At 48.4% G+C, this 26945-nt stretch overlaps 2 non-coding genes across 2 annotated transcripts; one reads left to right on the forward strand and one right to left on the reverse strand.

The window, feature by feature from the left end:
- The first annotated feature begins 5457 nt into the window (after window positions 1-5457).
- Window positions 5458-5563, forward strand: LOC125596539. The gene has a single exon (XR_007331126.1). It is a non-coding gene; the product is annotated as a small nucleolar RNA R71 (small nucleolar RNA).
- A 3572-nt stretch (window positions 5564-9135) lies between these two features.
- On the reverse strand, window positions 9136-9290 carry LOC125596537. Its single transcript, XR_007331124.1, has one exon. It is a non-coding gene; the product is annotated as a 5.8S ribosomal RNA (ribosomal RNA).
- Window positions 9291-26945: the final 17655 nt, after the last annotated feature.

A 26945-nucleotide genomic window follows, 5' to 3' on the forward strand; every position in this document is an offset into this window, starting at 1 on the left:
CGATCGGCCCCAACACGAGACATCGTAAGGAAAGCTTCGAGATATTCAGCAGTAAGCTCTATGCCTCGCTCGTATCCCAAGACTAGCAACCCGACAAGGTGGTTTATACCGCGGGGAGAAATCTGACTTATCGAAACTTCCAAAAGGTTCAGAAACACTACTATAACCGACGGTATGGGAAACCATAGGCGAGCACGCATCAGATGCTCCTCGTACAAAGTAAAAAAGCCTTTGGGATGTTCGTCAGCCCTCTCCCCCTCGAGGGGTAATCGAAAATCCACGTTTTCCGGAACGTGACAGAAGCTGCGTACGGTCCCAAGGAATGGGAGGGTACACCTGCTCGGTCTCCCGATGACCCTTTCCGAAAAGGCCTCACGGGAACCCACGGCTCGGGAGGCGGTTCTTCCACGTTGGACAAAGCCACCCAATGTGCGTCGGCCTCGGCAGGGTCAGCGGAGTCGATCTCTCGAACAACCTCACCGCGTTGGTCACAGACAGTTTCGCAATTGAAGATAGTAGGCCGAGCGTTTCCCGAAATCCCTTGAGACATTCTCAACAGGGAGGGAAAGGAAAAATCTCAATGCCAGAGAGTGAAAATTGAAAGGACCTTTTCACTCTTAAACTTTGAGAAGATAATGAAGTGAAAAACTAGAAACAAGTTACCTCCCTTCTTATAGGCATGAGAAGTTACTATTCAAACTCGGACTTTCGGATATTAATTCCGTCCAACACGCCTAACTTGCCAAACATGCCTAACCGCACGCTAGGACCCTACGATGCATGGTCCTAACGGGCTGGGGGGCTAACTATTGGGGTCAAAACGGTTACGACGGAATTATCACCCGAAAACCCTCAGAAATCACATTTCCGAAAGAGGTAGTAAAAAGAAAGATATAATTTTCGTAAGAAATAACCAATACGAAGTTTTTACGAAGAAGTATCCTTGAAGATTCAAAGCAAACGAACCAAGCTCGATCATTGCGTAGCTACCGCACATACACGCTGTCCGGTCGCTACGTAGCAACCAAGTCCGAGCCGATCTTGGTCGTACGTAGCGACCGAGCATCCAACCCGCTCGGTCGCTACGTAGCGACCGAGCCAAAGCTTGGTCGCTACGTAGCGACCGATCTCTCGGCCAAGCTCGGTCGCTACGTAGCGACCGAGCGCTCGTCCCGCTCGTGCGACCCGATGTACAGACGATATGCATGGGATTTGCCGCTTCAATAGCATCCTTTATCCTAGTCGGAGGAGAAATTACCAAACGTGTAGCATTCCCTCACGCTTGGCACCAATGAGTTTTTTTTATTTTAAAGAAAAAATACTATGCCTTCGCCCTCGGAAATATGAATTAGTTAAGTAATAATAGCATGGCACTTCGAATTCGATATGAAATTTTTTAGATTAAAAAAATTAGATTATATATTGAAAGAGTAGTATGGGATAAGAAAGGGGTATTTAAAATGATATTTTCCATATTCGGGCACATCTCAACGTCACAAACTTTGTTTTCACACCGGAAGCTTATTTACAAAAACAAAAAAAAGACACTTTGGGATTGCTGAATTATAGACAGATAAAAAAAATGATATATAAAGCAACGGAACCATCATATTATTTTTTTAACTCCTACAAAACAAAAAAGAAGGATGGTAATTGGATCATTTGTGGATCCGCGTATAATAGAACCTATATTTTGTTTTCTTTCGACCGAGAGCTCGTCCCGCTCGGTCGCTGCATAGCGACTGAGCTCTTCCGAAACGTCAAGACGACACCAGTCCATGCATTCTCGTCAAACCTTAAAATGCTATCTCCCGAAGACCGTAGCAAGCTCAGTCTATGTTTTCCGCTTTTCAAAATTATCGATCAAACTTTGCGAGTTAAAAACCACGGAAAGTTTGTTCTTTATCGAAAGAAATCGTAAGAAACGTATCGAGTCGGAAGACGGCCCATAGGGACCTAAGACACGACTCGAGGCCCATCCTACGATTTCTTAACCAAAAGCCCGTAAACCACCGCACGGTTTACGCTTGGTTCACAAGGGAGGATAAATGTCAAGTTTCCGCGGATAAATACGGATGTTTTGAAGATAATTGTGAAGATCGGGAAAAATGAAATATCTTCATTTTTATGCTATGACGTCTTAAGGGCAGAAGATTAAAAGCGTAAACCAACCTTGGAGCTAGTATATAAGGAGTCCTAGGCGAGGAGCATAAAGAGAGAATTTTTCAGAGCAAACTTAGCACTTAGAGCAATTTAGGCAATTTTCCGTTTTTGTTATTTCGAGCTGCGACTCAATTAGGCTTAGCCGTCTTAGGGTTGCTAGAACTAGGAATCTCTCCGACAGCTCTAGCCCAGGCTTATACCTTGTTGTAAACGCTCATACGCAGATTCGGAATAAGATCTACTTTGGTCTCTTTTTTCGATTTCTTATTCTTATCGTTGTTATTCTCGTGTTCTGATTGCTTGACATGTGGTAATTAGCAGATATCTGAGTCCTCTGGGAAATTAGGGTTTTCCTAGTTTCCTTATTTAAACGGAAATCGACAGTGCAAATTTATTTTGGTTCCCACAACGGCGGACACCCACGGATGTCCGTGGATGTCCCTGTGTGTCTGTGTTTGTCCGTCAGCACACACAGGACGTCTGTGGCTGTCCATCAGTACACATATCATCACGCCGGTCCTTGGACTCAGCACGCGGGCCCTTCCCGTGGACTGTTTGGGTGATTTTGGCCCACGTGGGCTGTCTGTTCAGTACACACAGGACGTCCGTGGGTGTCCACCAGCACACACAGGACGTCTGTGGCTGTCCGTCAGCACACACAGGACGTCTGTGGCTGTCTGTGTGTGTCTGTGTGTGTCCGTGTGTGTCCGTCAGCGCACACAGGATGTCCGCGGCTGTCCATCAGTACACATATCAGCATGCTGGTCCTTGGACTCAGCACGCTGGCCCTTCCTGTGGACTGTTAGGGTGATTTTGGCCCACGTAGGCTGTCTGTTCAGTACACACATGACGTCTGTGGGTGTCCGCAAGCACACACAGGACGTCCGTGGCTGACCGTGTGTGTCCGTGTGTGTCCGTCACCACACACATGACGTCTGTAGCTGTCCATCAGTACACATATCAGCACGCTGGTCCTTGGACTCAGCATGCTGGCCCATCCCGTGGACTGTTTGAGTGATTTTTGCTGACGTGGGCTGTCTGTTCAGTACATACAAGACGTCCGTAGGTGTCCGCCAGCACACACAGGACGTCCGTGGCTGTCCGTCAGCACACACAGGACGTCTGTGGCTGTTCGTGTGTGTCCGTCAACACACACAGGACGTCCGTGGTTGTCCATCAGTATACATATCAGCACGCTGGTCCTTCGACTCAGCACGCTGGCCCTTCCCGTGGACTGTTCGGGTGATTTTGGCCCACGTGGGATGTTTGTTTAGTACACACAGGACGTCCGTGGGTGTCCGTCAGTAACCACAGGACGTTCGTGTGTGTCCGTCAGCACACACAGGACGTCCGTGGCTGTCTGTGTTTGTCCGTCAGCACACACACGACGTCCGTGGCTGTCCACCAGTAGACATATCAGCACGTTGGTCCTTGGACTCAGCACGCTGACCCCTCCCGTGGACTGTTCGGGTGATTTTGGCCCACGTAGGCTGTCTGTTCAGTCCACACAGGACATCCGTGGGTGTCCGCCAGCACACACAGGACGTCCATGGCTGTCTGTGTGTGTCCGTGTTTGTGTTTGTGTCTGTCAGCACACACAGGACGTCCGTGGCTGTCCATCACTACACATATCAGCACGTTGGTCCTTGGATTCGACATGCTGGCCCTTCCGTGGACTGTTCGGGTAATTTTGGCCCACGTGGGCTATCAGTTCAGTAAAAACAGGACGTCTGTGGGTGTCTGCCAGCACACACAGGATTCCGTGGCTGTCCGTGTGTGTCCGTGTGTGTCCGTCAGCACACACATGACGTCCGTGGCTGTCCATCAGTACACATATCAGCACGCTGGTCCTTGGACTCAGCACGCTGGCCCTTCCCGTGGACTGTTTGAGTGATTTTGGCCCACGTGGGCTGTCTGTTCAGTACACACAGGATGTCCGGGTGTATTTGTCAGCACACACAGGATGTCCGTGTGTGTCCATCAGCACACACAGGACGTCTGTGGCTGTCCGTCAGCACACATAGAACGTCTGTGGCTGTCCATCATTACACATCTCAGCACGCTGGTCCTTGGACTCAGCACGCTAGCAATTCCCGTGGAATGTTCGGGTGATTTTGGCCCATGTGGTCTGTCTGTTCAGTACACACAGGACGTCCTTGGGTGTCCGCCAGCACACACAGGACGGCGGACACCCACAGACGTCGGTGGCTGTCCGTGTGTGTCCGTGTGTGTCTGTCAGCACACACAGGACGTCCGTGGCTTTCCATCAGAACACATATCAGCACGCCGGTCCTTTGACTCAGCATGCTGGCCCTTCCCGTGGACTGTTTGGGTGATTTTGGCCCACGTGGGCTGTCTGTTCAGTACACACATGACGTCCGTGGGTGTCCGCCAGCACACACAGGATGTCCGTGGCTGTCCGTCAGCACACACAGGACGTATGTGGCTGTCCGTGTGTGTCTTTGTGTGTCCGTGTGTGTCCGTCAGCATACACAGGTCGTCTGTGGCTGTCCATCAGTACACATATCAGCACGCTGGTCCTTGGACTCAGCACGCTGGCCCTTCCCGTGTACTGTTCGGGTGATTTTGGCCCACGTGGACTGTCTGTTCAGTACACACTGGACGTCCGTGGGTGTCTGTCAGCACACACATGACGTCCATGGCTGTCTGTGTGTGTCCGTGTGTGTCCGTCAGCACACACAGGACGTCCATGGCTGTCCATCAGTAGACATATCAGCACGGTTGTCCTTGGTCTCAGCACGCTGACCCTTCCCGTGGACTGTTCTGGTGATTTTGGCCGACATGGGCTGTCTGTTCAGTACACACAGGCGTCCGTGGGTGTCCGCCAGCACACACAAGACGTACGTGGATGTCCCTGTGTGTCCGTGTGTGTCCGTCAGCACACACAGGACGTCTGTGGCTGTCCATCAGTACACATATCAGCATGTTGGTCCTTGGACTCAGCGTGCTGGGCCTTCCCATGGACTGTTCGGGTTATTTTAGCCCACGTGGGCTGTCTGTTCAGTACACACAAGACGTCCGTGGGTGTCCGCCAGAACACACAGGACGTCTGTGGCTGTCCGTGTGTGTCCGTGTGCACACGCAGGACGTCCGTGGCTGTCCATCAGTACACATATCAGCACGCTGGTCCTTGGACTCAGCACGCTGGTCCTTGGACTCAACACGCTGGTCCTTGGACTCAGCACGCTGGTCCTTGGACTCAGCATGCTGGCCCTTCCCGTGGACTGTTCGGGTGATTTTGGCCCTCGTGGTGTTAGCAGCTGCACTTCGTTAAATCCGTGGTGTGGACAGTCTCACTGGAAGAACCTAAATCTAATCCACGCATCTTTGAAGGACTCTCCCACCTCCTGCGAGAATGTGGAAATTTTGTTTCGAATTTCTTCAGTGCGCGCCTAATCGAAGAAGTTTCGTAAGAAAGCATTCTTGATGTCGGCCCAGGATGTTAAGGATCCTGTGGGTAGCTGCCTAAGCCAGTGCATCGCTTCTCCATTCAGCGTGTATCTGAAGAGCTTGCACAGCAGGTAATCTTTGGGGACTCCTTCCATCCGAATAGCAGCGATTAAATCCTCGAACCGTTCTAGATGGTCCATAGGATGCTCGTGCGGTAACCCAGAGTTGGGTATCTGCGACACGAGAGAAGAGAATAAGAATCAATAAAAAGGGGGTAGAGAAGAGAATAAGAATCAATAAAACTAAATCTAATGGCGATCAAACCTCCCCGGCAAAGGCGCCAAATTTGATACCACTCAAATTACCGTAAGGAGTGTTACTCTCATCAAAAGAGGTTCAGATGTAGTACTTAGGGATCGAATCCACAAGGAGCTAGGGAACAATAAAATCTAGTGTTTATTAATTCTAAGAGTTGTAAATGTTTAAATGAAATAGCAATAGTAACAAGCGAAGAAAATAGTAAATGTAACTTGGTTGGAAATGATATTAGACGCACGGCCACTATTCAGGTTTTGGAGATTATAATATCTATAGATGCCTATTTGCTGCATGCATGATATGTTATAGCTCAACCGCTTAACTCAGTGATCAGCTGTCGCATGTTTCACTGGTTAACAAACTAGATCACGTGTCTCAACGGTTAGTATGTTGACAACGAAAGAGTCTCGATCGATGGTCCTATAGGGACGTCGACCGATACACCTTTACCTACATCGACCGATAGTCAGTTGAGGACATCGATCGACGGGTTCTAGCCAGGCCTATGCGCGAGTACGATATGCCCTATTAAGATACTAAATTGGCGGTTAGCCCTCTCTAGCAGTCCTAATATGATAGATAGATGTCAGGATGGGATAACAAGGGTGCTTGAGTATGCAATCCTATGATCATGTTCTAGTTAGCAAGGCTAAAACAAGCAATGAATACAAATCTATCATGAATATCACAACAAGGCAGATCTATAGTTTGGGGCTAATCCCACAAACCTATCTGATCCCTGGATCTAATAAATGAACTACTCAGACATAGCAAAGCAATTCATGACAATGAAGAAATGGGAATTCATAGTATAGATGAAAAGAAATGAAAACAAGGAGTTCCAATCACAAGTGATCTTCTCTCCAAAACTCTCTCTCTCTCTCTCAAAGTAAAACTGTAACAAAAAACTCTCTCTGCCGTCAAAACACTTAGGCAGTATATAATCAACTAGTTTAAAAACTCGTCAGGGCATTTTTGTAATTTAGCTTGGACTTGGGCTTCAAGTCTGCTGGATCCAAAATGTCGCATGTCCAATGTCTCGACATCGATCGATGGTACTTGTGTACATTGATCGATATTAATCTTCATTTGTCGAGGCATCTCATGGTGTCGATCGATAGCACTGGATGTGCATCGATCGATTGTTCTACCTCTCGTCGACCTCTACATGGTCAGCTCAGATGAAATGTCTTTTAAGCTCCAAAATGCTCCAAAGTCAAAGCTTTACTCCGAAATGCACCTGAACCTGAAAACATACCTAGAAGAGTAGAAAACATAGATCTATATATATAGTAAAACACCTATATACCATGGATGAAAACGGGTCAAATCCAAGGTATATCACTCTTCCAGCCGCTGGACCCTACCTCCGGCTGAGCCGTTTCCAGGGTGGGCAGGCTGTTAAACAAAAAAAGATAACTCTTTCTGGAATCCTGCCAATATCTCCGGACTTCCTAACGTAGCGATCAACCCCCACGTCCCGGTTCCAGAATTTTAACCAGATCCCCTTTCGAAGTTCGGGCATAAGCGCTATCAGACGGGTTTCCCCCGACTCTTAGGATTGACTAACCCATGTGCAAGTGCCGTTCACATGGAACCTTTCCCCTCTTCGGCCTTCAAAGTTCTCATTTGAATATTTGCTACTATCACCAAGATCTGCACCGACGGCCGCTCCGCCCGGGCTCACGCCCTAGGTTTTGCAGCGATCGCTGCACCCTCCTACTCATCGAGGCCTGGCTCTTGCCCCGACGGCCGGGTATAGGTCGCGCGCCTCAGAGTCATCCATTTTCGGGGCTAGTTGATTCGGCAGGTGAGTTGTTACACACTCCTTAGCGGATTTCGACTTCCATGTCCACCGTCCTGCTGTCTTAATCGACCAACACCCTTTGTCTGTTCTAGGTTAGCGTGCAGTTGGGCACCGTAACCCGGTTTCCAGTTCATCCCGCATCGCCAGTTCCGCTTACCAAAAATGGCCCACTTGGAGCTCTCGATTCCGTGGGATGGCTCAACAAAGAAGCCACCCCGTCCTACCTATTTAAAGTTTGAGAATAGGTCGAGGACATTGCATCCCCGATGCCTCTAATCATTGGCTTTACCCGATAGAACTCGTTTCCGAGCTCCAGCTATCCTGAGGGAAACTTCAGAGGGAGCCAGCTACTTCATGGTTCGATTAGTCTTTCACCCCTATACCCAAGTGAGACGAACGATTTGCACGTCAGTATCTCTGCGGGCCTCCACCAGAGATTCCTCTGGCTTCGCCCCGCTCAGGCATAGTTCACCATCTTTCGGGTCCCGACAGGCATGCTCACAATCTAACCCTTCTCAGAAGATCAAGGTCGGTTGGCTGTGCACCCGCGAGGGATCCAGCCAATCAGCTTCTTTGCACCTTACGGGTTTACTCACCCGTTGACTAGCACACATGTCAGACTCCGTCCTGAGCACGCAGATGCCAAGGCACGCCGTGAGGCGCGTGCTGCAGACCACGATTAAGGCAGTGACGTCTCCGTGGGCGTAACAAAAGCCCGGGCTTAGGTCACCACCTTAATCTGCGTTGGTCCATGGCCCGAATCGATTGGCGGACCGGATTGCTCCGTTCCGCATCCGAACGGGGCGAATCGCCGGCCCCCATCCGCTTCCCTCGCGACAATTTCAAGCACTCTTTGACTCTCTTTTCAAAGTCCTTTTCATCTTTACCTCGTGGTACTTGTTTGCTATCGGTCTCTCGCCCACATTTAGCCTTGGACAGAATTTACCGCTCGATTGGGGCTGCATTCCCAAACTACCCGACTCGTAGATAGTGCCTCGTGGTGCGATAGGGTCTGGGCACGACGGGGTCTCACCCTCTCTGGTGCCCCTTTCCAGGGAACTTGGGCCTGACCCGCCGCTGAGGACGCTTCTCCATGACTACAATTCGAATGCCGAAAACGTCCGACTTTCAAGATGGGCTATTCCCGGTTCGCTCGCCGTTACTAAGGAAATCCTTGTTAGTTTCTTTTCCTCCGCTTATTGATATGCTTAAACTCAGCGGGTGATCCCGCCTGACCTGGGGTCGCGTTGAGGACTCTGGGTCATCAAGAGCTTTTGGACAAGAACGTCTGACTATATGACGAGAATTGAATTCACCACCGCATGTCAAGATGCTCCTGGCATCCTTAGCTCGGATTTTTGCCAACCACGTGCGGTAACACATGGGAGATCAGCTTCCGTCCCCTATCCTCGAGAGGATGGGGGGATGAAGATTTGTGACACCCAGGCAGACGTGCCCTCGGCTAGAAGGGTTGGGGCGCAACTTACGTTCAAAGACTCGATGGTTCACGGGATTCTGCAATTCACACCAAGTATCGCATTTTGCTACATTCTTCATCGATGCGAAGCCGAGATATCCATTGTCGAGAGTCGTTTTAGACTTTACATTGCAGCATTACTTCCGAACAAACACCGTCGCCGGGTTGGCGAAAGCAGGCTGTTTAGTTACATATTCCTTGACACTTTTCGTGCCGGGCTTTGGTGATATCCGGAAGCTATGCGTACGATCCAACAAAAGCTGAAGTCTTGGGCATGGATGAACGCATAACCACGGAATCGGCAGGCACAGTAAGAAACCGGCCTACCGAGAGTGATGTTTCATCGTTCTCAGGTCATTCTGTTTCCAGGGTACGACAATGATCCTTCTGCAGGTTCACCTATGGAAACCTTGTTACCACTTCTTCTTCTTCTAAATGATAAGGTTTAGTGGACTTCTCGCAATGTCGCAGACGGCAAACCACCTGTCACGCCCCTAATCCTGGATAGGATTGTCGGGATGGCCATGGTTCGAGGGAAACGTACCAGCAGGTCTTAAGACCTTAAAGGCTAGCGTTCCATGGCCAAGATAGAAGGTTAAGGACGGCAGGATGCTGAGACTTAACCTTATAAGAAAAAGAAGCCAGCTAGGATAAGCTGTACAGAACCTGGGTGATGCTTACAAGAAGCTCGATCAGCTAGACGTAGCTCAATCATGCTCAGCCTAGCTCGTTCCAAGTTAAATCAGCTCAACTAGCTGGACTACTAGCTCACTCAGCTGAGGCAGCTGGGAGTCAGCTCATCTCAGCTCGACGGACTGTTCGAGTTTTAGGCCGATGGTCCGGGTCCGGGTCAATGGCGGGCCATGAGGTCAGGCCATGTAGTCCATGAGTCGTTGGGCTCTTGTGGGCAGGCTGTGGGCTTCGTTACCAGGTCTTGGCTTGGGTTGGACGTGCCTATAAGGTCTGGAACCTACTATTTCTGAACAGGTACGATCTGGACCGTTGATTGTAATCGATGGCCAACTTCTGTCCCAAAAAGATGCTTCGAAGGGATGTGCCTCTTCGCACCTGACCTTTGGTTCTTTATATAAAGGGGAGGACTTCCAGGGATTATGAATTCATTTTCATTCAGTCTCATTCTGTCTGACACAAAGGACACACGTCCTAAACAAGCCGGAAGGGCAGAATCCGGGATCAAAACGATAAGGGCACTATCCGGTTCATGGTGAGTATGGCTTCTAGCCGTAGCTTTTATAAGTCACTAAGGCCAATAGGAAGACCTATTCCTGGACGTAAATAGGCGCCAAGGACCAAGGGTGGTTAGCCGAGAGACCGACTGACCAATTGGTAAGGGCTATAGCGGCTGTGAGTGGTTCTATCTCTGTCTCTTTATATTATTATGTCTATATGATATATATATATATGGAACGTGATAGTTAACCATATTACCACGTCATAGACCATGGGGTCATGGTTGGTTACGTTGATTGTTAACCATAGCGGATAGGTTGGATCAAAAGGGTACTAGTCGCCAAAGGTTGCCTGTTGCAAAGGGTCATGAGTTACCAAAGGTTGTGAGATACCAAAGGATGCAAGTAACCAAAAGGTACGAGATACCAATGGTTGCAAGTATCAAACGGTACGAGGACCAAAGGGTGCATCGTGATCCAAGGTTACGTGTTGCCAAAGATCATGTCGTGATCCAAGAGGTACGAACGTGTCGTGATCCAAGAGGTACGAATGTGTCGTGATCCAAGAGGTACGAACGTATCATGATCCATCGGATGTGAACGGTTCGTGACCGAAAGGGTACAAACGGGTGTGGACTGAAAGCGTACGAACGGAACGGGACCGAAAAGGGTACGAGGGGTTCAATGGTCATAAGGACACCAAATGCATTATGTTGGGCGTGGACCCACATGATGGCAATAGGTTGTCCTACAGGTCAATACATGAGTCTAAGGAAATAGCGAAGGCCTTAAGGCTAGTGCAATCCGTACAAAATGATTGATGTATGAACCATAATCCATGGTCAATGGATGACGGTTCTGGCCCCAAAGGCTAAGTGGGATATCTTACGATCAACCTTTGGTTGGTGAGTAAGATAGGCGCCATATGCCTCATGTAGGGCATAGACCCACATGATGGCAATGGAAGGCCGGTTATATCAGTACATGCTAAGTGGACGATGGCTTATCAAGTCTAGTGGTCGGATCATGTTTCATGACGATGGTTCGATGGCCGAACACTAGTATGGATAGTCACGTTGCTGGAGTAAGAGTATTGATGTGATGCTTCTAGATATCAACGTTGGTGTTAATAGATTCGAGATTGGCTAAGAGTCATGACGAAGTGTGTGGCTAGTACTATGTGTCGTAGACCATAGATACTGAGCCTAAGTGTTTCAAGGAAGGCCGTGTAAGATCTGATCATGATTGAATATGGACGACCTTACGTCTGAATGATGGTTCAAGGTGTCAGTCCTAACCTGATTAATTAATGCATCGGTTGGTATGAACAAATCATACATGTTGTCTGGGTTAAGTCCCAAGGCCGGTCAGGCCAGATGAAGACTCATCAGTTCCAAGTCATGTGAGGATGGTTGGTTGATTGACTTAGGATCTAATGAGCTTTGTCAGTCCGGAAGATGGACTTGGTACTATTGCCTATAAGGCAAAAGGATTTCGGATTGTGCATGAGCCGAGAAAGGCCATATGCAAACCCTTATCCTTTCAAAGACTTCTCAAAGGTTATTTATGTATGTGGGGATGGTTGGTTTAATGACTCAGTACCTATGGGAGTTGTTTGATGCAGGAGTCACGATAAGAACCTTAAGTAAGATCATTGAGTGATCGGGGTTCAGCTGTCAAGCAAGAGAAATTTGAGTCAATGGAGGACCGATGAGCTAATAAGCTCCATAGATGTGGCAAATGTATGATCTAGCATTTACTTATGTAGATCTAGATAGAATGGTTTAGGGGAATGGAACTTCAGAATCGTATGGCTTGGTTTGGGTTTAGGATTGACCTTTAAGCTAACTGGTAGTTGAGTAAGCTGACCAAGGCTAAGGTGATTCGACCAGACAAGTGTTAGATTTGTTTTAGACCAATGGTTAACTAGAGAGTAATCCGCTGCGTATCTGTTGAAAGGATCTAACCTATTAATGACTAGGGAAGACTTTAGATAAGGTTTAAGTTAGCCCTTGCCTTTAGGCGATATCATAAATAAAGGGCAAAAATTAAGAGGTTCGGCCAGGAAGTGGACCGAGCGATGTAAGGCTGTGACCACGGTCTTGTCGGCCGGATCGGGCTATTACAAGTTGGTATCAGAGCATGCTTGATCCTGTTTAGGACAACGCTCTAAGATTATGAGTTTCATACCGAAATTATTTCCAAACTATGATGACTATGAAACCTTAGTTTGGGTGAGCCAAGAAAGAGTTGAGGAAAGCTAGGGTATCATGCTTGTGAATGTGGGAATTCTAAGATGAACCGGCTTAGCCAAGATACCTTTTCCAAGGGCAAGAACCTAAAAACAGAAAGGTTGGTATATCTAGTATTTAGAAGTAATAGACGGGTTGGAAGGGATGGAAGCAATGCAAGACTTGTTTATGGATGACCTGAAAAAGGGAAGTAACATGGACCACAGAGTGGCTTGGGTTGAAATAAACGTGCAGCATTCTACTGAAGTAAAGTGTTATCCCTTGATGGTCGTTCATAATAAGTAAAGCATATGCAATATTAAAATCTGACTCAAGGGAGACACTACATGACCAGTACACGAGTGGACTTCTGATCAGATGGATCAGTTAGGACTCGGTATAAGTCAAGGTAGGTGTTGGGGTCAAAAACGGTTACGACAAATTTAACATTCAAAACGTCCGAATAAGAAAATAAGAGTTTCTCCGAAGAGTACTTTTCGGAGAAAGATTCTTCCTTACGAAAAAGCTTCGCGAAAGAAAGAATCGAGATATCCGAGGAAACTCGAAACAGGTCATTACGCAGCGACCAAACGTCCGCCACGCTCGGTCGCTACGTAGCGACCGAGCGATCGTCCAGCTCGGTCGCTACGTAGCGACCGAGCGATCGTCCCGCTCGGTCGCTACGTAGCGACCGAGCTCGAGCCAAGCTCGGTCGCTACGTAGCGACCGAGCGTCGTCCCGCTCGGTCGCTACGTAGCGACCGAGCTCGAGCCAAGCTCGGTCGCTACGTAGCGACCGAGCGATCGTCCCGCTCGGTCGCTACGTAGCGACCGAGCTCGAGCCAAGCTCGGTCGCTACGTAGCGACCGAGCGATCGTCCCGCTCGGTCGCTACGTAGCGACCGGGCTCGAGCCAAAGATCGGTCGCGGTGTAGCGATTGAACCTTTCCGAACATCGATACGACACCAGTCCTTGCATTCTCGTCAAACCTTCGAATGCTATCTCCCGAAGACCGTGCAAGCTCAGTCCATGTTTCCCGCTATTCTAAATCCATCGATCAAACTTCGATTAGAAACCGCGGAAAACTCGTAGTAAACGTGTCGAGTCGGAAGACGGCCCAAAGGGACCTAAAACACGACTCGAGGCCCATCCTACGATTTTTCCTAACCAAAAGCCCGTGAACCACAGCATGGTTCGCGCTTGGCCCACGAGGAAGGATAAATGTCAAGTTTCCGCGGATAAATACGGAAGTTTTGGAGATAATTGTGAAGATCGGGAAAAATGGAATATCTCCATTTTTTGCTATGACGGCTTAAGGGCAGAAGAGTAAAAGCGTAAACCGACCTTGGAGCTAGTATATAAGGAGTCCTAGGCGAGGAGCAGAGGAGAGAACTTTTTCAGAGCAAACTTAGCACTTAGAGCGATTTAGGCAACTTTCCGTTTTTGTTATTTCGAGCTGCGACTCAATTAGGTTTAGCCGTCTTAGGGTTGCTAGAACTAGGAATCTCGCCGACAGCTCTCGAGCCCAGGCTTATACCTTGTTGTAACGCTCATACGCAGATTCGGAATAAGATCTACTTTGCTCTCTTTTCGATTTCTTATCTTTATCGTTGTTATTCTCGTGTTCTGATTGCTTGACGTGTGGTAATTAACAGATATCCGGGTCCTCTGGGAAACTAGGGTTTTCTTAGTTTCCTTATTTAAACGGAAATCGACAGTGCGAATTTCGGTTCCCACAGTTTGGCGCTAGAAGGAGGGGGACTTACGGATCAATCTAACCCGCAAAAACCACTCAACGATCAGGAACGACATGCGGGATTCGACGTGCGCGAATGTCATCTCGTTCAAGGGGGGAGAAACGGTCGATCGAGCCAAACCTCGGAACGATCTCCTTGTTATCGAGTTGACAATTCGAGATATCGACGTCGCTAGAGTACTAATCGATACCGGAAGCTCGGCCGATATCATCTTCAAAGACACTCTTGAAAAGATGGGGATCAGTCAATCCGAGATCGCAAAATGCCCAAGCCCACTGCTAGGGCTTTCGGGGGAAACGACCATGGCCTATGGATCGATTAGACTCGCTGTCAAAGCCGGAACCGTGACAAACATCACAGAGTTTCTAGTCGTTGACCGCCCCGCGTCTTACAACGTTATCATGGGAACGCCATGGCTGAACACCATGCGCGCAATCCCATCAACCTACCATCTTTGCCTCAAGTTCCCGACCCCCAACGGAGTCGAGGTAATCTGGGGAAATCCAAGAGTTTCACAGGTCTGTTTCGCCGCGGAACTAAAACGAAAGAGACCGATCCACGAAATTGCTCCTAAGAGAGCGGAGAAAAAGACCTCCAGCAAAGATACGCGAAGTCAGGATTCAGCGGAATTCTTCTGGCAATCTCGTATCTTCGCAGCTCTAGACGAAAAACGCGAGCCAACTTGTGAACCCGTGGTAACGATCTGTCTCGACGAAGCCTTCCCAGAACGCTGCGTCGAGATTGGAGCCAATCTCCACGAGCCTAAAGACAGAACTCATAACCTGTCTTAAAAAGAACCTTAACACTTTCGCATGGGCTGCGGAAGACATGCCAGGGATTGACATTAACATAACATGTCACGAGCTGAATATCGATCCAACATTCAAACCCGTCAAACAGAAAAGACGGAAGCTGGGACCCGAACGTGCTACCGCGGTAAACGATGAGGTCGAAAAACTGCTTAAAGTTGGGTCGATAACAGAGGTAAGATACCCGGACTGGCTCGCCAACCCCGTAGTAGTCAAAAAGAAAAACGGGAAATGGCGAGTTTGCGTAGATTTTACCGACCTAAACAAGGCATGTCCAAAGGATAGCTTCCCTCTACCACATATCGATCGATTGGTAGAAGCAACGGCGGGCAACGAACTCTTATCCTTCATGGATGCTTTCTCAGGCTATAATCAAATTAGGATGAATCCCGACGATCGTGAGAAGACTGCGTTCATTACCGATCGCGGAACCTATTGTTATGAGGTAATGCCCTTCGGCCTCAAAAACGCTGGAGCAACTTACCAACGACTCGTGAACCGAATGTTCTCCAAACAACTCGGAAAAACGATGGAAGTTTATATTGACGACATGCTTGTCAAATCCCTCAAAGCAAGAGATCACGTGTCACATCTCGAAGAATGCTTTGCACAACTAAACTCCCATAACATGAAGCTCAACCCGACGAAATGTAGATTCGCCGTGGCATCAGGAGAATTCCTCGGCTACTTGGTGACCAACCGCGGTATCGAAGCAAATCCAAAACAGATCAACGCTCTAATCGAGATGGCTTCGCCGAAGAATAAACGGGAAGTCCAAAGACTGACCGGCAGAATCGCAGCACTTAACCGATTTATTTCACGATCAACAGATAAGTGCCTGCCCTTCTACGACGTCCTGCGAGGGAATAAAAAGTTCGAATGGACGGAAGAGTGCGAAAACGCCTTCCAACAGCTGAAGCGTTATTTAGCTACTCCTCCAGTCCTCGCAAAACCCGTGGAAGGGGAGCCTTTATTCTTATACATCGCGGTATCGGCAACAGCCGTAAGCGGAGTCCTGATCAGGGAAGAACGCGGGGAACAGAGACCTATTTTTTACATAAGCAAAACCTTGCTCGATGCCGAATCTAGGTATCCGTTGATGGAAAAATTGGCATGCGCGGTCGTAACATCGGCCCGAAAACTACGACCATATTTCCAATCCCACACGATTGTTATCCTAACGACTTTTCCCTTACGGACAATTTTGCATAGCCCAAGTCAATCAGGCCGATTGGCCAAGTGGGCGGTCGAGTTGAGCGAGTATGATATCGAATACCGACCAAGGACGAGCGCAAAGTCACAAGTGCTCGCAGACTTTTTGGTCGAACTTCCAGCGGGAGCAATAACCAACGAAGAACCAAATTCCACCTGGCTCCTCCACGTCGACGGATCCTCATCCAAGCAAGGATCGGGTATCGGGATCCGTCTCACATCTCCAACGAGCGAGATCCTGGAACAATCGTTCAGACTGGAATTCCATGCCTCAAACAACGAGGCCGAATACGAAGCATTGATCGCAGGTCTACGTTTGGCTCACGGCTTAAAAATACGTAATCTCCACGCTTACTGCGACTCCCAGTTAGTGGCCAGTCAATTCAGCGGAGAATATGAAGCCAGAGACGAACGGATGGACGCGTACCTCAAACTGGTCCAAGGTCTAGCTCAAGACTTCGACTGTTTCGCCCTTACCCGGATCCCCCGTTCCGAGAATGTCCAGGCGGACGCCCTCGCGGCCTTAGCATCAAGTTCCGATCCAGGACTCAAAAGGGTAATTCCGGTCGAATTCATCGAACATCCGAGTATCGGACCGCCAGTCGTTGTCAATCTCATAGAGGTCAAGACGACGAGGAAGAAGAGATTACGATACCACCACCATCGGAGCAATCCGATTACGGTTGTGATACCCCATGGCTTCAGACGATTCGAGACTACATTATCGACGGGCAACTGCCCGCCGAAAAATGGTCAGCTCGCAAGATCCGAACACAGGCCGCACGCTACGTAACAGTGGACGGCGAAATCTACAAGTGGAGATTCTCCGGACCACTCCTGACGTGCCTGGAAGGAGAAAAGGCGAGGAAAGTGATGGAGGAAATACATTCCGGCTCATGCGGCAACCATTCCGGCGGAAGATCACTAGCCGTGAAAATCAAACGCCACGGATACTATTGGCCAACAATGATCGGAGATTGCGAGAAATTCGCACGAAAATGCGAAAAATGCCAAAGGCATGCGCCAACTATCCGACAACCGGCCGAAGTTCTTTCCTCCATCACATCGCCCTATCCCTTTATGCGCTGGGCCATGGATATTGTCGGACCTCTGCATAATTCAAAGCAAAAGCGTTTCCTTCTAGTGCTTACCGATTTCTTCTCAAAATGGGTAGAGGCGGACTCGTACGCGAGTATAAAAGACGTCCAAGTCGAGAATTTCGTATGGAGAAACATCATCTGTAGGCATGGAGTTCCTTACGAAATCGTAACCGATAACGGGTCTCAATTCATTTCCACCCGATTCGAGGCATTCTGCGAAAAGTGGAAGATACGACTCAACAAGTCAACTCCCAGATATCCGCAGTGCAACGGACAGGCTGAAACAATCAACAAGACCATTCTCGACGGACTGAAGAAACGCTTGGAGGCCAAAAAAGGTAGATGGGCCGACGAACTCGAGGGAGTCCTCTGGTCTCACCGTACCACCCCAAGGCGAGCAACGGGAGAAACTCCCTTCGCCTTGGTATACGGCACGGAGTGCATGATTCCCGCAGAAGTAGAATTTCCCGGTGTTCGAAGAAGGTTCTTACCCGAACGAGAGGAACTCAACAATGCTATGCTCTTGGACGATCTCGACCTCATTAACGAACGCCGGGATCGAGCGCTCATCCGAATTCAAAACTACCAGCACGCCGCTGCAAGATACTATAATTCCAACGTACGGAATCGTAGGTTCAATCAGGGAGATCTGGTCCTTCGCAAAGTTTTCCAAAACACCGCTGAACGAAACGCGGGAAAACTCGGAGCAAACTGGGAAGGTCCCTATAAAATCGAAAAAGTCGTCCGACCAGGTTCTTACGAAATAGCCAACATGCAGGGCGTAAAAATCCCTAGAACCTGGAATGCGATGCATCTCAAAAAATACTATCACTAAACGAACCAACTCGCAATCACTGAACTACGAGACGGCTTGATCTCCGCAAGGAGTACGTAGGCAGTTTGCCGAAAGGCAAATTCAGCTGTCCCCCCTCATTAAAAAAGGGGGGGAGTGGGTACGTATACTCGTATACTCCCAAAAAATCGAAAAACTTCTTACCGCACTCTTGGTGTTTTCGACTTATCAAAACATCCTCACCCGTGAAATCGCAACGAGGTCTTCGGAGATTAGTCGGCCGCTTGGGAGAATCAAACCTTTAGCATCGCGAGACGTCGCAAAAGATGCCTCAAAGATGGTTTCTTCCGAGCAAACGAAATCTCCACAAAAAGACACATATATGCACACATTAACATTTATTTTGCGCAAATTAATCAAAACAACGGCACACGCCACCAAGTCCGATGCTGATCACATCGAACTCACAAACGTCCTAAACAGACATAGCCATCTCATGAAGATGACTCTCTTACATCCGACACAAGGATAATAGCGCTATAAAAGAAATCCGAAATTTTGGTCCAGCACTTCCGGTCTCCGGAGAGATGCTCGATTCGTATCAAACAAGTCGTATAAGCCGAGAACTTTTCGCGGACTTTACATCGATACGAATCAGGAAGAAATCGCGACAGGAAAAACGATAGCCGGTTAGTCACCGCACAATCCTTAAACCGAAAGTAAACCTAGGTCTTGCCCTAAACCCAGCGCACTGGTCTCTAACATCTCAAAGGCATGATATCGAAAGATAAGAGATTCTTAAACCACGCCTCTATGTTACGTTCGATACCTTCAGCACCCCCGCGGAGTTCACATCTCGCGGAAGAACTCTCGAAACAGGTCTCGAATAAAACATTTCACAATCGAAGAAGGATATGAGACGACAACTCATCACCTTCCTCCTCACTATTCACAAATTCATAAAAAGCGTTATCCGATTATCATATTATAAAGCCGCAGAGCGGCAGGGATTCAAAACCACACACGGCCAGTCCCGAAATACAAACAAGGCCATTCAAGGCCAAAACATAAAGACATAAAAAAAAAAAAAAATCTCTCGCAAGAGATTTAATCCAAATCACCCTCAGAACTTACGCCCCTCTTCACCCGCCGCCTCGTCCGAGCCTGGAGCCGCGTCACTTCCATTCTCTCCGACCATCGGATCTTTCCCCTCTGGGTCTTCTGAACACGTCGGAAGGAAGCAAGCGGATTTTAGGTCGGCCAGGATGAGACCGAAATCGCCATCCTCGGCCGCCATATCTCCCTTGCAGCCGGACAGTCGGGCCTCTTCGGCCTCCAAGGTCGGGGGAGTCTCACTTTGGAACGACCGAACTACGGCCATCCCGCCCTCAATCGTCGCCAAAGCGAAATCCCTGCTCCGGATACACTCGAGGGAATCCAGGGAAGCGGAAATCTTCGCCAAGCGAGCCTGAAACTCCGCGCGAAGGGCATCCGTAGCCTCTTGGATCCCGCGGCGCGCTAGTCCAGCGTCACTCTCGATCTGACGCTGGAGTCGACGCACTTCCGAGGATTTGGCCTTCCTGGCCTTCTTTTCCCTAAGCAAGGAACTCGCCGTCTTCCCGAGGTCCCTCTCAAGCTCTCCTATCGCAACCTCGAGCTTCGACACTTTCGCAGAGTGAGAATCCTCGACAGCCGTCAACATAGCCTCGGTTTCGGACCATCTCCCCTGAAGCTCCACCAACTCCCCGGAAAGACGACTGGTCTCAGAGCCGCATTCGCTGATCATCCCATCGATCAACGATATGAACTGCGAACGGTAAAAATTCCTAAGATTAAGTCCGTAAAGAATGCACGAAAGACGATCGAGAATTCAAACAAAAAATAAACCTTTCCACGAAGTCCCGATGCTAGGCTCGACCCAGCTCGCTGCGAAGTCTCCCCGTCACCACTCCTGGCCAGTTTCCTCTTCCGACTCTTAGGCTGAGTAACCTGGACAGCGCTAGGAGCACGCAACGCCAGAACGATTTCTTTTCTGGCCGGAGGCGGAGGCATAGAGTCAGCTGCCTTTTCTTTGTCCTCGACGAGGATCGGAGTCGTGGAAGATCCCGCAGGTAGGACTTGCGGGAGGGGAGCCGCGACGTCAGTCCCATGACACGGGGCAACAACCTGCTCGGAGGAAGACGGAAACTCGGAGCCAGTCTGAGCCAATCCTTTCTCGGCTTGACGACGAACTAGTTTCTCTCGGAAAGAAAGATGACCGGCAACACAAGCTGGCACTTCCGCCGGAGAAGTTGGAACTGGAGCCGGAGAAGTGGCCTCACCCATCTCGACGTCGGAATCCTTCTTATCACCTTGGGAGGAAGACATGTTGAAAGGAAAGTTATGAAGCTAGAGAGGTTTTTGAAGAAATGAAGAAGGAAAGGTGTGAAGAAAATGAATGACAAGAGCTCATTACTTATAGAAGTATGGGTTCGGAACGTCGCCTCGACAATTTTTATCTAGCGGAGTTTTAAATGAAAATTTCGTCCAATACACTCAACCTTGTAAAAGTCATCTATCCGCCCGCTAGAGTCGCAACTCTAACGGGCTGGGGGGCTAACTGTTGGGGTCAAAAACGGTTACGACAAATTTAACATTCAAAACGTCCGAATAAGAAAATAAGAGTTTCTCCGAAGAGTACTTTTCGGAGAAAGATTCTTCCTTACGAAAAAGCTTCGCGAAAGAAAGAATCGAGATATCCGAGGAAAACTCGAAACAGGTCATTACGCAGCGACCAAACGTCCGCCACGCTCGGTCGCTACGTAGCGACCGAGCGATCGTCCAGCTCGGTCGCTACGTAGCGACCGAGCGATCGTCCCGCTCGGTCGCTACGTAGCGACCGAGCTCGAGCCAAGCTCGGTCGCTACGTAGCGACCGAGCGATCGTCCTGCTCGGTCGCTACGTAGCGACCGAGCGATCGTCCCGCTCGGTCGCTACGTAGCGACCGAGCTCGAGCCAAAGTTCGGTCGCTACGTAGCGACCGAGCGATCGTTCCGCTCGGTCACTACGTAGCGACCGAGCTCGAGCCAAGCTCGGTCGCTACGTAGCGACCGAGCGATCGTCCCGCTCGGTCGCTACGTAGCGACCGAGCTCGAGCCAAGCTCGGTCGCTACGTAGCGACCGAGCGATCGTCCCGCTCGGTCGCTACGTAGCGACCGGGCTCGAGCCAAAGATCGGTCGCGGTGTAGCGATTGAACCTTTCCGAACAGCGATACGACACCAGTCCTTGCATTCTCGTCAAACCTTCGAATGCTATCTCCCGAAGACCGTGGCAAGCTCAGTCCATGTTTCCCGCTATTCTAATCCATCGATCAAAACTTCGATTAGAAACCGCGGAAAACTCGTAGTAAACGTGTCGAGTCGGAAGACGGCCCAAAGGGACCTAAAACACGACTCGAGGCCCATCCTACGATTTTTCCTAATCAAAAGCCCGTGAACCACAGCATGGTTCGCGCTTGGCCCACGAGGAAGGATAAATGTCAAGTTTCCGCGGATAAATACGGAAGTTTTGAAGATAATTGTGAAGATCGGGAAAAATGGAATATCTCCATTTTTTGCTATGACGGCTTAAGGGCAGAAGAGTAAAAACGTAAACCGACCTTGGAGCTAGTATATAAGGAGTCCTAGGCGAGGAGCAGATGAGAGAACTTTTTCAGAGCAAACTTAGCACTTAGAGCGATTTAGGCAACTTTCCGTTTTTGTTATTTCGAGCTGCGACTCAAATAGGTTTAGCCGTCTTAGGGTTGCTAGAACTAGGAATCTCGCCGACAGCTCTCGAGCCCAGGCTTATACCTTGTTGTAACGCTCATACGCAGATTCGGAATAAGATCTACTTTGCTCTCTTTTCGATTTCTTATCTTTATCGTTGTTATTCTCGTGTTCTGATTGCTTGACGTGTGGTAATTAACAGATATCCGGGTCCTCTGGGAAACTAGGGTTTTCTTAGTTTCCTTATTTAAACGGAAATCGACAGTGCGAATTTCGGTTCCCACAGTAGGTTTCCATTAATCGAGTCAGATGGAATGAATCAATTTCAATCTGAATCCATCCAAAGAAAGAATGAGGAAACTCAGGGTGTTCATTCCAATCATTGGAAGAACATGATGTTAAGTATCTTAGTATGTTGGGGATTGTAGTATATTATAATTGCTGTTGTGAATGGTGTGAGCATTTGCAATAGTAAGACGCTTTGGAGAATGGTATGGGACGTTTTCCAAATATGTGATCGAACCGAAATCCTACTCATCTAGGTACCTAATGGTAGTGGAAGTACTAAGTGATTGGCGACGTCATGAGGGATGTTATGGGACGTTCTTTGTGGTGTGGTCATGAACTGAGATATTTTCCACAAGTGGATTTGTGGTGTGGAAACACACATACTTTTCGAAAAACAGAGGCTACACATAGTTTTGTGAGTCCGGGACTGGTCGGAAAGAGTCTGTTCTGTCTGAGTTCTGGGATGATTCGAGACTAGTGAGGGCAGCCGGTGGGAAAATAATGCATTCACTAGGGCTCATGAAAAATATCCCGGTGATGATGCAGTGGAGAAATCTGCCTGTAGATCTGATTGAGAAAAATATCCACGCGCCTACAGAATCATGAGATTATCCTATACATGAATCTCTTTGGGAAAGTATTGGGCCACTCTCGATTGCCACCAAGTTCGTGTGCAATTGGAGACTGGACCTCACCCGATCCAGTACCAAAGTCTGAGTCTGAGTCCTGCTCTAAGGAAAGAAGGGGTGTCAGCAGTCCAAGTGAATCGGATGCATAGACAGGGTTGTGAAGTATTTTTTTACCACAACTACAACTATTGAGCACAGCAATTCTGTTGATCTGAAAGATCTGTCTGAGGACCGGTTGGTGTCTAAGTTCCCAGATGTGTTCCGCTCGCTACAGGGTGTCCCCCCTGATAGGTCGGATCCATTTATGATTGAACTGGAACCAGGGGCAGCTCCACTGTCCTAGAGTCTGTTTCTGATGGCTCCTGCCGAGATGGCCGAGCTGAAGTCGACCACGTCCGAGAGAGGACCATGGTCACAGTACAACCAAGTGGGAGATTGACCTAAGGTTGAGAAGAGAATGATCAAGTCCAGTAAGGGATGAGGATCAGGCCACGACCTATTCGGAGATGGACCTATGGTCGGGGTGAAACAGTCGAGTCCCTGAGTGGACCACGACCGGAATACGATCACGTCCATAAATGGACCAGGATCGAATTATGACAAAGTCCAGTGAAAGACAGAGGTCAAGTCTGAGGCGTTTTTAGTCTGGAGGGACTAAGATCGCAAAGTGGCCAAGCCTGAAAAGGTTGTGGCTGGTTATGGGGATGATCCAGTACGTTCTGGCTGAGGTCATGAACCTTATTGTCCACAAAGGACAAAAGAACCATAACAATCTGTTACGACTCGTTCTAGGACGAGCAGCCTAAAGATTGGAACGAGTTCGTGAGGACTTGACTGGTACATCGAGTGGCGTGGGGATTGGCCAAATCTACTAAGGCTCGAGTATGCAGCATGTCCTAGGGACTTGTTATGATCTAGTCGTGGACTATGATCAGAGATAGAATAAAATCTGAAGAAGATGATATTCGAAAGAATGACATAGACTTGTTGGATACTAGGACCGCAACCTGGAGAGTTCGTCTAGTGACACAAGGAATGTCTTTGGATGGAATTACAAGTATCACTTGAATGAATGCTTGATGGACCCTCGACTGTGGTCGAAGTAGACCAGTAAGGGTGCCATAAGCAAAACCAGAAGGACCCCCTGATAGGATTGTTTGTGGTTAAATCCTTATCAAGTAAGGGAGACTTGTATAACGACGGTCAAAGGAATTTGATCATCGAAGTGGTTTTTGTTGTTCTGAATCAGGCTTGTTCTATTCCCTGATCAAGACTAGAATATGTTCGGCTGGAATATTTTGTCTTAAGACAAGGTATAATCATCACCGGGTTCGAGGACGAATCCATTTCAAGTGGTGGAGACTTATCACGCCCCCAATCATGGATAGGATTGTCGGGACGACCATGGTTCGAGGGAAACGTACCAGCCGGTCTTAAGACCTTAAGGCTAGCGTTCCATGGCCAAGATAGAAGGTTAAGGACGTGAGGATGCTGAGACTTAACCTTATAAGAGAAAGAAGTCACCTAGGATAAGCTGTACAGAAGCTGGGCGATGCTTACGAGAAGCTCGATCAGCTAGACGTAGCTCGGTCAAGCTCAGCCTAGCTCGTTCCAAGTTAAATCAGCTCAACTAGCTGGAATACTATCTCACTCAGCTGAGGCAGCTGGGAGTCAGCTCATCTCAGCTCGACGGACTGTTCGAGTTTTGGGCCGATGGTCCTGGTCCGGGTCAGTGGCGGACCATGAGGTCCGGCCATGTAGTCCATGAGTCGTTGGGCTCTTATGGGCAGGCCGTGGGCTTGGGTACCAGGTCTTGTCTTGGGTTGGACGTGCCTATAAGGTCTGAAACCTTCTATTTCTGAACAGGTACGATCTGGACCATTGATTGTAATCGATGGCCAAGATCTGTCCCAAAAGGATGCTTCGAAGGGATGTGACTCTTCGCACATGAACTTTGGTTCTATATATAAAGGGGAGGACGTCCTGGGATTATGAATTCATTCTCATTCAGTCTCATTCTGTCTGAGACAACAGACATACGTCCTAAACAAAGGGATCCCCCAATGAGAAACGAGGATCTAAGCCGGAAGGGCATAATCCAGGATCAAAGCCATAAGGGCACGATCCGGTTCATGGTGAGTATGGCTTTAGCCATATGAGGCCGTGGCTTTTATAAGTCACTAAGGCCAATAGGAATACCTATTCCTGGAGGGAAATAGGCGCCAAGGACCAAGGGTCCAAGGATGGTTAGCCGAGAGACGGACTGACCGATCGGTAAGGGCTATCGCGGCTGTGAGTGGTTCTATCTCTGTCTCTTTATATTTTTATGTCTATATGATATATATATATATATATATGGAACGTGATAGTTAACCATATTACCACATTATAGACCCTGGGGTCATGGTTGGTTACGTTGTTTGCTAACCATAGTGGATAGGTTTGATCAAAAGGGTACTGGTCGCCAAAGGTTGCGTGTTGCCAAGGGTCATGAGTTACCAAAGGTTGTGAGATACCAAAGGATGCAAGTAACCAAAAGGTACGAGATAACAAGGGTTGCAAGTATCAAAGGGTACGAGGACCAAAGGGTACCAATGACCAAAGGGTGCATCGTGATCCCAAGGATGCAATGTATCGTGATCCGAGATCTGCGATCACGTCGTGATCCAAGAGGTACAAACGTGTCATGATCCAAGAGGTACAAACGTGTCATGATCCAAGAGGTACGAACGTATCATGATCCATCAGATGTGAATGGTTCGTGACCGAACGGGTACAAACGGGTCGGAACTGAAGGGGTACGAACAGAACGGGACCGAAAAGGATACGAGTGGTTCGATGGTCACAAGGACACCACATGCATTATGTTAGGCGTGGACCCACATGATGGAAATAGGTTGTCCTACAGGTCAATACATGATTGTAAGGAAATAGCGAAGGCCTTAAGGATAAAGCAATCCGTACAACATGATTGATGTATGAACCATAATCCATGGTCAATGGATGGATGGTTCTGGCCGCAAAGGCTAAGTGGGATATCTTAAGATCAACCTTGGGTTGGTGAGTAGGATAGGCGCCATATGCCTCATGTAGGGCTTAGACCCACATGATGGCAATGGAAGGCCGGTTATATCAGTACATGCTAAGTGGACGATGGCTTATCAAGTCTAGTGGTCGTATCATGTTTCATGACGATGGTTCGATGGCCGAACACTAGTATGGATAGTCACGTTTCTGGAGTAAGAGTATTGATGTGATGCTTCTAGATATCAACCTTGGTGTTGATAGCTTCGAGATTGGCTAAGAGTCATGGGGAAGTGTGTAGCTAGTACTATGTGTCGTAGACCATAGATACTGAGCCTAAATGTGATTGTTCAAGGAAGGCCGTGTAAGATCTGATCATGGTTGAGTATGGACGACCTTAACTCTGAATGATGGTTCAAGGTGTCGGTCCTAACCTGATTAATGAATGCATCGGTTGGTATGAACAAATCATATATGCTGTCTGGGTTAAGTCCCAAGGCCGGTCAGGCCAGATGAAGACTCATTAGTTCCAAGTCATGTTAGGATGGTTGGTTGATTGACTTAGGATATAATGAGCTTTGTCAGTCCAGAAGATGGACTTGGTACTATTGCCTATAAGGCAAAAGGATTTCGGATTGTGCATGAGCCGAAAAAGGCTAGATGCAAACCCTTATCCTTTCAAAGACTTCTGAAAGGTTACTTATGTCTGTGGGGATGGTTGGTTGAATGACTAAGTACCTAGGGGAGTTGTTTGATGCAGGAGTCACAATAAGGACGTTAAGTAAGATCATTAAGTGATCGGGGTTCAGCTGTCAAGCAAGAGCAATTTGAGTCAATGGAGGACCAATGAGCTAATAAGCTCCATAGATGTGGCAAAGGTATGATCTAGCATTTACTTATGTAGATCTAGATAGAATGGTTTAGGGGAATGGAACCTCAGAATCGTATGGCTTAGTTTGGGTTTAGGATTGACCTTTAAGCTAATTGGTA

Source organism: Brassica napus, unplaced genomic scaffold (genome assembly GCF_020379485.1).
Source record: "Brassica napus cultivar Da-Ae unplaced genomic scaffold, Da-Ae ScsIHWf_1228;HRSCAF=1754, whole genome shotgun sequence".
NCBI classification, from domain to species: Eukaryota; Viridiplantae; Streptophyta; class Magnoliopsida; order Brassicales; family Brassicaceae; genus Brassica; species Brassica napus.